The 9,625-nt window shown below is 48.7% G+C and overlaps 1 pseudogene; it reads left to right on the top strand.

Annotated features, from left to right (window-relative positions):
* The first annotated feature begins 4,542 nt into the window (after positions 1–4,542).
* LOC144266431 (olfactory receptor 9G4-like) lies at positions 4,543–5,454 on the top strand (annotated as a pseudogene).
* Positions 5,455–9,625: the final 4,171 nt, after the last annotated feature.

Raw genomic sequence — 9,625 nt, 5'->3', positions numbered from 1 at the left:
TATCGGGAGGAAGCACGAGCAGGAGAGCACAATGGGGGAGGGCTCTTGCCTCATACTGAGAAAGCAGGACAATCAGCGAGTTATCTCAAGTGCCTATTCACAAATGCAAGAAGCCTGGGAAACAAGCAGGGAGAACTGGAAGTCCTGGCACAGTCAAAGAAAGATGATGTGATTGGAATAACAGAGACCTGGTGGGATAACTCACATGACTAGAGTACTGTCATGGATGGATATAAACTGTTCAGGAAGGACAGGCAGGGCAGAAAAGGTGCGGGAGTTACATTGTATGTAAGAGAGCAGTATGACTGCTCAGAGCTCCGCTATGAAACTGCAGAAAAACCTGAGTGTCTCTGGATTAAGTTTAGAAGTGTGAGCAACAAGGGTGATGTCGTGGTGGGAGTCTGCTATAGACCACCGGACCAGGGGGATGAGGTGGACGAGGCTTTCTTCCGGCGACTAACGGAAGTTACTAGATCGCAGGCCCTGGTTCTCATGGGAGACTTCAATCACCCTGATATCTGCTGGGAGAGCAATACAGCGGTGCACAGACAATCCAGGAAGGTTTTGGAAAGTATAGGGGACAATTTCCTGGTGCAAGTGCTGGAGGAACCAACTGGGGCAGAGCTCTTCTTGACCTGCTGCTCACAAACCGTCAAGAATTAGTAGGGGAAGCAAAAGTGGATGGGAACCTGGGAGGCAGTGACTATGAGCTGGTCGAGTTCAGGATCCTGACACAGGGAAGAAAGGAGAGCAGGAGAATACGGACCTGGACTTCAGAAAAGCAGACTTTGACTCCCTCAGGGAACTGATGGGCAGGATCCCCTGGGAGAATAACATGAGGGGGAAAGGAATCCAGGAGAGCTGGCCGTATTTTAAAGAATCCTTATTGAGGTTACAGGGACAAACCATCCCGATGTGTAGAAAGAATAGTAAATATGGTAGGCTACCAGCTTGGCTTAACAGTGAAATCCTTGCTGATCTTAAACACAAAAAAGAAGCTTACAAGAAGTGAAAGATTAGACAAATGACCAGGGAAGAGTATAAAAATATTGCTCGGGCATGCAGGAGTGAAATCAGGAAGGCCAAATCACACCTGGAGTTGCAGCTAGCAAAAGATGTTAAGAGTAAAAAGAAGGGTTTCTTCAGGTATGTTAGCAACAAGAAGAAAGTCAAGGAAAGTGTGGGCCCCTTACTGAGTAACCACCCACCACCTCACCTGTCTTCGAGGTGCCCTTTATGGTAATTTATGCCACCACAGGACATGACAGTGTCATGACAGATTCTGCTTGAGGCAACAAACCAGTGTTCCCATTAATTTTTTGCACACGTTTGTGGAATGAATTTTGTTATGTAACCCTTCTGCCCATCAGAGTTGGCAGCAACAAGGGCCGGGTTCAATATTTAGGGGATCCATTCCAATAACACAATGCAAACCGGCTCGAGCCCCCACCCAGTGACCTGGGACAAATATATACCACCCCCGCTGGGCGCCTCCAAGAGGCAATACTTCCCCTCTCGCAAGCACATAGTCTGAGTGTAGGAAAAGCCTTTTAATAACAGAGAGAAACAATGTGGCATTATGTTGGGGAAACACCACCAACAGGATTCATAACACAACCCATGAGCAAAAAAAAACCCACCCCAAGCAAATTGGGGCATGCCCTTTTCCCTTTGGTTCTTGAGTCCAGCAACCCCAAATCACCCAAAGTCCCAAAAGTCCAATGCCCCAAAAGTCTCTGTCCCTGGTCAGGGCAGCCCCAGAGTTCGAAAGTTTATCTGTAGAGCTTTACCTCCCAACCTGGGTGGAAATGGGACGGGGGTAAGAGGCACCTTACATGATCTGAAGCTGACCGCCCCATAGCGGCGCTCCGCTCCGCTCCGCCAGCCGCCCCATGAACTCCTTCGCTCAGCTGCACTCCGCCAGCCACTCCACGAGCTCCTTCGCTCAGCTCCACGGCCCACAAGCAGCTCCTGCCATCCACAAACTGCTCCACCTCGAACTGCTTCACCAGCCGTCCCGCAAACTGCTCCACAATATATCTTCAGGCTCCCCCACTACTTAACACAACACTCAGTGATTTCAGCTCTTAGGTGAATTCAGCTTGTAGTAGGGGAGCCCCAGTGCTGGTGCACTGTCAGCCCAAAGTGAGCTCAGCAGCCTATAACCAGACTTCTAATGAAATCAAAATTAGTTTTGACATTCCACAGTGGAGAGAGGAGGAAGTGCAATTAGCATGTAAGGCCCTCACCAAGGGGCCCATGCCACCAAGTATTAATACTTGTCCCAAGCCTCTCTCCATTCACACAGTTTTGGAACCCATGACCCTTGCCTAGCGAGTGCTACTTAGTTGATGGTGAATCCCTCCATCATAACAAAAGGCCACATACAGTTCCAAGCACAGTTCCCATAATCAGGGTAATAACAATTTATTCTTCCTGCCCGAATAACAGAGACATTGGGGATCCCACAGCAGCCAAAGTGACCATTTGGGCAGCTATGGTCTCATTCTAGGCATGGTGGGTGTGCCTATGCAAATGAGATTGGCCCCTGAAGTTCTTTTCCACAACTTGCCAAACCTCACCACCAGATGTCAGGGTGGAGCTCATCCTGACACTGCTTACAGTTATGTGCACTAATATGGAGGTGATGTGTGACCTCCATATTTGATGCATATAACAAAATTGATGTGATGGGTGTGGGGCCGAGGGGTTCGGAGTACAGGAGGGAGCTCAGGGGCTGGGGCAGAGAGTTGGAGTGTGGGGTGGGGGGTGAGGGCTCCTGCTGGGTTTGCGGGCTCTGGGGCGAGGCCAGGGATGAGGGGTTTGGGGTGGAGGCTGCCCAAGGGCTACGGTGGGGAGAAAGGACTCCCACCAGCTCTCTCTCTCCCCACAGCAGCACTTGGGCTGGTGGACAGGAGAGGTGCCTCTCCCCGCCATGAAGCTCCAGGGTTGGGGCTGCAGGATAGGCGCCTCTCCCCCAGCCACGGTAGGTCTGGACCAGAGCTGGGTTTGGGTGCCTCTCCCCCAGCTGCGGCATGGCTGGGGAAGAGGCATCTCTCCTCACTGCAGCCCTGAGGGCCTGCGCGGCGCTTAATTGTCTGCTGCACGGCCGAGCAGATTAGAGGGAATTTAGGCAACAACTGGTCAGTGACAATGGTGGTTAATCACTCTGTCGTCACTGACCCAACCATTTGTCCATCAGGTTTTGATCTGCCAAGGCACCTGTGGTCATCTCTGAACCAGTTTAGAACAAGACAGGGCAACTGCATGGCCAATCTCTTTAAATGGAGCTGTTCTAATGACCCTCGAGGCAGCTGCGGTCAACTTCAGACTGTCACATATCCTTGACGAGGGCTCACAGGCTTAATTTGACGGTTGGCTACTGTCTCTCCTCCTGGCTGATGATGAAGCCATCAAATGGCTGGGCACATTGTGCATATGCTGATAATACTAATTATCCGAACCTGGGAAGAAGGGCAGACTGAGTCACAAGTGGGGTTGGAGCCATTATCGTTTAAAGGGTCAGTCACCCTGTGGTGGGGACATTCTGCAAAACAGAAAGGCAGCAAGCAAACTGATCAAAGGAAATACTTTTTAAAAAAGATGCACGACTAGCCAGTGGAACTCATTGCCACAAGCACTACCATTGAAGCCAAGAGCTTAACAGCCTTCAGTAAATGGGGAGGACAATTATATGGAGATTATGTCCATGGCTACAATGAAAATGATTTAAAAGTATTATAATGAGATAAAAACCCGCATTAGATCTGGTCAAAATTTTTCCAATTGAATGTTCTTTTTTGTCAGAAAATGCTGTTTAGTTGAAATCGAAACATTCAGTGGGAACTTTCACTTTTGACTGAATTTTGTATAGAAAAAAATTGGAACAAAGCATTTTGATGATGTCGAAATGTTCTGTTTCAGTGTTATCAGAATGGACCATTTCAATTTTTTGTTTCAAAACCACTTTTCATTTAGAACTTTTCTATTTTAATTTAAAAAAAAAAAGAGAGGTTGAAATTGGAATGAAACATTTCATTTTATCGAAACATTCTGATTCACCTGAAAATGTTTGTTGCTGAAAATTTCACATAGAGGAAATTTTCTGGTTTTGTTTCAATTCAGAACAAAAATAAATTTCAAAATCGGGACATTTTTCATAGAATGGAAATTCCAGGTCCTACACTGCTCTAACCCAGGTGACTTGAGGCAAAAGCCAAATAGTAACTGCCTGGGGTTAGGAAGAAATAGATTATTCCATAATTGTCCACCATGGATTTTTTTTCACCTTCCTCTGAAGCTGGTACCAGGCACTGTTAGAGACAGGATACTAGGAGATATGGAATCTGTTCCAGTGTGGTAGTTCCTATATTCCTAGGGGCTACAAACAACTAAGTGGCTGGGGTAACAGAAAGTGTGTAATTTCCTATGGGTGACACAGAGACACATATGGCCCATGGACCATCCTCTCCCTCACAGAGAAATGCAATGGCACGCTAGGCACTATTGCTACAGATGTGACTGCTCCTACCGAACCCAGCGATGGCCTATTCCAACTCAATGAGAGGCAGGAATCACATCATGACTGAGTTTATCCTGGGATTTACAACCAATGGGAAAGTGCAGGTTGTCCTCTTTCTGGTGTTCCTAGGAACCTTGGCCTCATCATACTGATCTGCACCAACAGGCACCTCCACACCCCCATGGACTTCTTCACTGGCAGCTTGTCCTTCCGGATCCTGGCTGACTTGCTGTTAGACTATAGGGGCACCTCCCTGGCTAGCTGTGCTGCCCAGTCCTTCTGGCTCGGCAGACATCTTCCTGGCGGTTATGGCCTACAATTGCTACATGGCCACCTGCAACCCGCTGCACGACACCACCACCATGTCCAAAGGGCTCTGCCTCCTGCTGGTAGCCTGGTCCTATGTGGGTGGCTTCCTCAATGCTGTGGCCCACACAGCCACACCTTCCGTTTGGACTTCTGTGGCTCCAATGTCATCAGCCATTTCTTCTGCGATGTGCCACAACTGCTGGGCCTCTCCTGTGACTCCAGCCACACCTACTAGGCCATCCTCTTTGGCTTTGTCAGTGGCACTGTCGTCGTCAGCATTCTCATTATCCTACGGCTACGTTGTAGCTGCCGGCCTATTCATCCACTCAGCCAAGGGCCGGCGCAAGACCTTCTCTGCTGGTGCTGCCCACCTGGCCTCCATCGCCTTGCACTACGGTTCCCTCCTCTTCATGTAGATGAGGCCCAGCTTCAGCTACTTACTCGATCAGGACAAGGTGGCCTCCCTTCTCTACACGGTGCTGAACCCCTTGCTGAATCCAATCATCTACAGCCTGAGGAACAAGGACATAAAGGAGGCCCTGAGAAAGACCATCAGCAAAGGCAGGCTCCTTGTTAAACAAATGTCATGTGATATTGATGAACCAATAAAGACAAAGGCCTGATAGGCTGCTGCTGTCATTACTGCCCCTGGCAGGTGATGTTCAAAGGGTGCCAGATGGGAGAAAATCAGAGCTACTCCCTTGCTTCCATAGTCACCAGTGTAACTGCAGGGACAGCAGAGAAGGGTGAGCATGAGACACAGAGCCTCTCAGCTCTGGGCACTGATTCCAGACTGGCCGCCCTCCTAGGGGTCGTGCCCTGGGGCCAGAGCTAGCCCCATGGGGGCGGGAAGGGAGTGCCACACCACACTTCCAGCCTGGGGCAGGCACGGCTGGAAAAGTTTATGCACCACTGTGGTACATAATACCTTACATGGGACCTTTGAGATGAATATCATGACAACACCATGTGAGGTGTGCTTTTACTGTTACATATCAGGGAGCCAATTGCCAACTGGCATTGGGGTGTTCCTAGAGTCACAGCTTGATTAGGGTGTGGCAGCAGAGAGACTGTCCTGGGGGTATACGCAGAGAGAAAGTGTCTAGATTGGAGTTCACTCTCTCTGGGCATCCAGTGACAGCAGGTAGGGTTGCCAATTTTGGTTGGGCATATTCCAGGAGGTTTCATCAGATGAATAGGCAGCAGGTTGAAAACAAATAAAAGGAAGTATTTTGTCACACAATGCACAGTCAACCTGTGGAACTCCTTGCCAGAGGATGTTGTGAAGGCCAAGGCCATAACAGGGTTAAAAAAAGAACTGGATAAATTCATGGAGGATAGATCCATCAATGGCTACTAGCCAGGATGGGCAGGAATGGTGTCTCTAGCCTCTGTTTGCCAGAAGCTGGGAATCAGCAACAGGGGATGGATCACTTGATGATTACCTTTTCTGTTCATTCCCTCTGGGGTACCTGGCACTGGCCACTGTTGGAAGACAGGATACTGGGTTAGATGGACCTTTGGTCTGACCCAGTAGGGCCATTCTTATGTTCTTATATGACATAATATTTAATTAAAAGATTCATCTGGAGACTCATGGACAATCCTGGAGGGGTGGCAACCCTAACAGCAGGAGACTGGGAGAGTCACTGAAAGGCAGGATACAGGCCTGCACAGAGCCTGTGGGGAAGCAATAGATACTGAGGGAGGAGGCCCTGCAGCCAGAGTGGAATAAGAAGGGGATTGTAGGGTAGCTCCCACACATGGTTCTCAAGGGGGCAGCAACCTGAAAAACTGTGGCAGCCCCAGGAACCTCAGACCCAAGGGATGAGCCTGGGGAAGGGATCTGTGTGGCTCGCCTGGATGTTAGGCTTAAAGGGAAGGAGCTTGGCAATGGTGCTTGCAAAGGGCGGACGTAGGGAGTACATCATGGGGACTGTGGGGTGGGGGCGGCCTAATTATTGTGCACAGGAGGGAAAACCTGCAAGCATGAAACAGGAGGGAACTGCTTCCTTCAGGCCCCACTGTGGAGGGGACCCCAAGTGCTGCCAGCCCCACGTGTACAAAAATCATGAGTCAGATACCACCCCAGTTCCACATGCAGCTGGGCTGTAGGAAAATGGCCATCCTGCCCCCTTTGGCCCTATTGGCAGGAATGAGCAAGGGTGGCCATTTTGAATAAGGAAAAATTGGTGAGTTGGACAGCCTTTGCTGGCATTTTCGTGAGACAGGTTAAAAAACACCCACCCCCCACATTGCGGGGGTCACGATAGAATCATGAGAGTTGGCAACACTGAGACCATAGATGACAAAAGCGAATCCTGGCTGGCGGGATAGACAGACCAATGCCTAATTCCTTTTAATTAAGGGATGGGTTATCCAGGTTACTAGTCCTGAGGCACCAATGGAGAATGGATACCCATGTACCCCTATATTGGACTTCCCCTAGGGGTCTAGTTAGGAACTGCTGTTAAGCTCCTATTGTAGCTACCTGAGCCATTGTATTCTGCTGTCTTCTCTTCCCACCAACCCTAATAAAGAATCATTTACCTCCAGCTGTGTGTGCACCTGCTTATTGGGGTTACACTTCATGCTACAACCTATAGGCTTAGCTGATGATGTGCCTATGGATTGGCCTCTGAGCTCACGATGTACAGGGGTGCTACTGTGTACCTGGAAAGGTTTGGTGTTCCACAGTGCCCCCAGTGGGTGGAGTGAATTACACTGTTTTGGGAAGGATATGAAGAAAACCCCCTGGGTTAAGCACAGAAGGGTTACAACTCTGAAGAGAAGTGAGGAACAAGGGCCTTAATATAGTTACTTAATTACTTCACAGCACTGCATGTATCCGATGAAGTGAGCTGTAGCTCACGAAAACTTATGCTCAGATAAATTTGTTAGTCTCTAAGGTGCCACAAGTACTCCTTTTCTTTTCACAGCAATACTGTGAGCCTAAATAAAGGAAAGAAAGGCTGGTGCTGTGGTTAAGGCAAGGTGGGTTCAATTCCCAGCTCTGCTAGATACTCCCTGTCTGATTTTTCAGCAAGTTACTCTTTCTGTGCCTCAGTTCCTCATCTGTAAAATGGGGATAATTATCATTCCTTTGTCTATTTAGATTGTATCCTCTAGGACTTTCCCATTATGGGTGTGAACCTCGCACAATGGGGCCTTGATCTAAGTCATAGAATCATAGAATATCAGGGTTGGAAGGGACTTGAGGAGGTCCAACCCCCTGCTCAAAGCAGGATCAATCCCCAACTAAACCATCCCAGCCAGGGCTTTGTCAAGCCTGACCTTAAAAACCTCAAAGAAAGGAGATTCCACCACCTCCCTAGGTAATTCATTCCAATGCTTCACCACCCTCCTAGTGAAAAAGCTTTTCCTAATATCCAACCTAAACTTCCCCACTGCAACTTGAGACCATTACTCCTTGTTCTGTCATCTGCCACCACTGAGAACAGTCTAGATCCATCCTCTTTGGAACTCCCTTTCAGGTAGTTGAAAGCAGCTATCAAGTCCCCCCCCTCATTCTTCTCTTCTGCAGACTAAACAATCCCAGTTCTCCTCAGCCTCTCCTCATAAGTCATGTGTTCCAGTCCCCTAATCATTTTTGTTACCCTCCGCTGGGTGCTTTCCAATTTTTCCACATCCTTCTTGTAGTGTGAGGCCCAAAACTAGACACAGTACTCCAGATGAAGCCTCACCAATGTTGAATAGAGGGGAACGATCATGTCCATTGATCTGCTGGCAATGTCCCTACTTATACATCCCAAAATGCCATTGGCCTTCTTGGCAACAACGGCACACTGTTGACTCATATCCTGCTTCTTGTCCACTGTAACCCCTAGGTCCTTTTCTATAGAACTGCTGCTAAGCCATTCGGTCCCTAGTCTGTAGCGGTGTATGGGATTCTTCCATCCTAAGTGCAGGACTCTGCAATTGTCCTTGTTGAACCTCATCAGATTTCTTTTGGCCCAATCCTCTAATTTGTCTAGGGCCCTCTGTATCCTATCCCTACCCTCCAGCGTATCTACCTCTCCTCCCAGTTTAGTGTCATCTGCAAACTTGCTGAGGATGCAATCCACGCCATCCTCCAGATCATTAATGAAGATATTGAACAAAACTGGCCCCATGACTGACCCTTGGGGAACTCCGCTTGATACCAGCTGCCAGCTAGACATGGAGCCATTGATCACTACCCATTGAGCCCGACAATCTAGCCAGCTTTCTATCCACCTTATAGTCCATTCATCCAGCCCATACTTCTTTAACTTGCTCACAAGAATACTGTGGGAAACTGTTTCAAAAGCTTTGCTAAAGTCAAAGAATAACACGTCCACCGCTTTCCCCTCATCCACAGAGCCAGTTATCTCATCATAGAAGGCAATTAGATTAGTCAGGCATGACTTGCCCTTGGTGAATCCATGCTAGCTGTTCCTGATCACTTTCCTCTCCTCTAAGTGCTTCAGAATTGATTTCTTGAGGACCTGACCTGCTCCATGATTTTTCCAGGGACTGAGGTGAGGCTGACTGGCCTGACAGGATCCTCCTTCTTCCCTTTTTTAAAGATGGGCACTACATTAGCCTTTTTCCAATCATCCGGGACCTCCCCCGATCGCCATGAGTTTTCAAAGATAATGGCCAATGGCTCTGCAATCACATCCGCCAACTCCTTTAGCACTCTCGGATGCAGCACATCCGGCCCCATGGACTTGTGCTCGTCCAGCTTTTCTAAATAGTCCCGAACCACTTCTTTCTCCACAGAGGGCTGGTCGCCTCCTCCCCATGCTGTGC

Source organism: Eretmochelys imbricata, chromosome 6 (genome assembly GCF_965152235.1).
Source record: "Eretmochelys imbricata isolate rEreImb1 chromosome 6, rEreImb1.hap1, whole genome shotgun sequence".
Classification (NCBI taxonomy): domain Eukaryota; kingdom Metazoa; phylum Chordata; order Testudines; family Cheloniidae; genus Eretmochelys; species Eretmochelys imbricata.
Note: the sequence above shows the minus strand (reverse complement) of the source record. Positions and strands in the feature narration are given on the sequence as shown.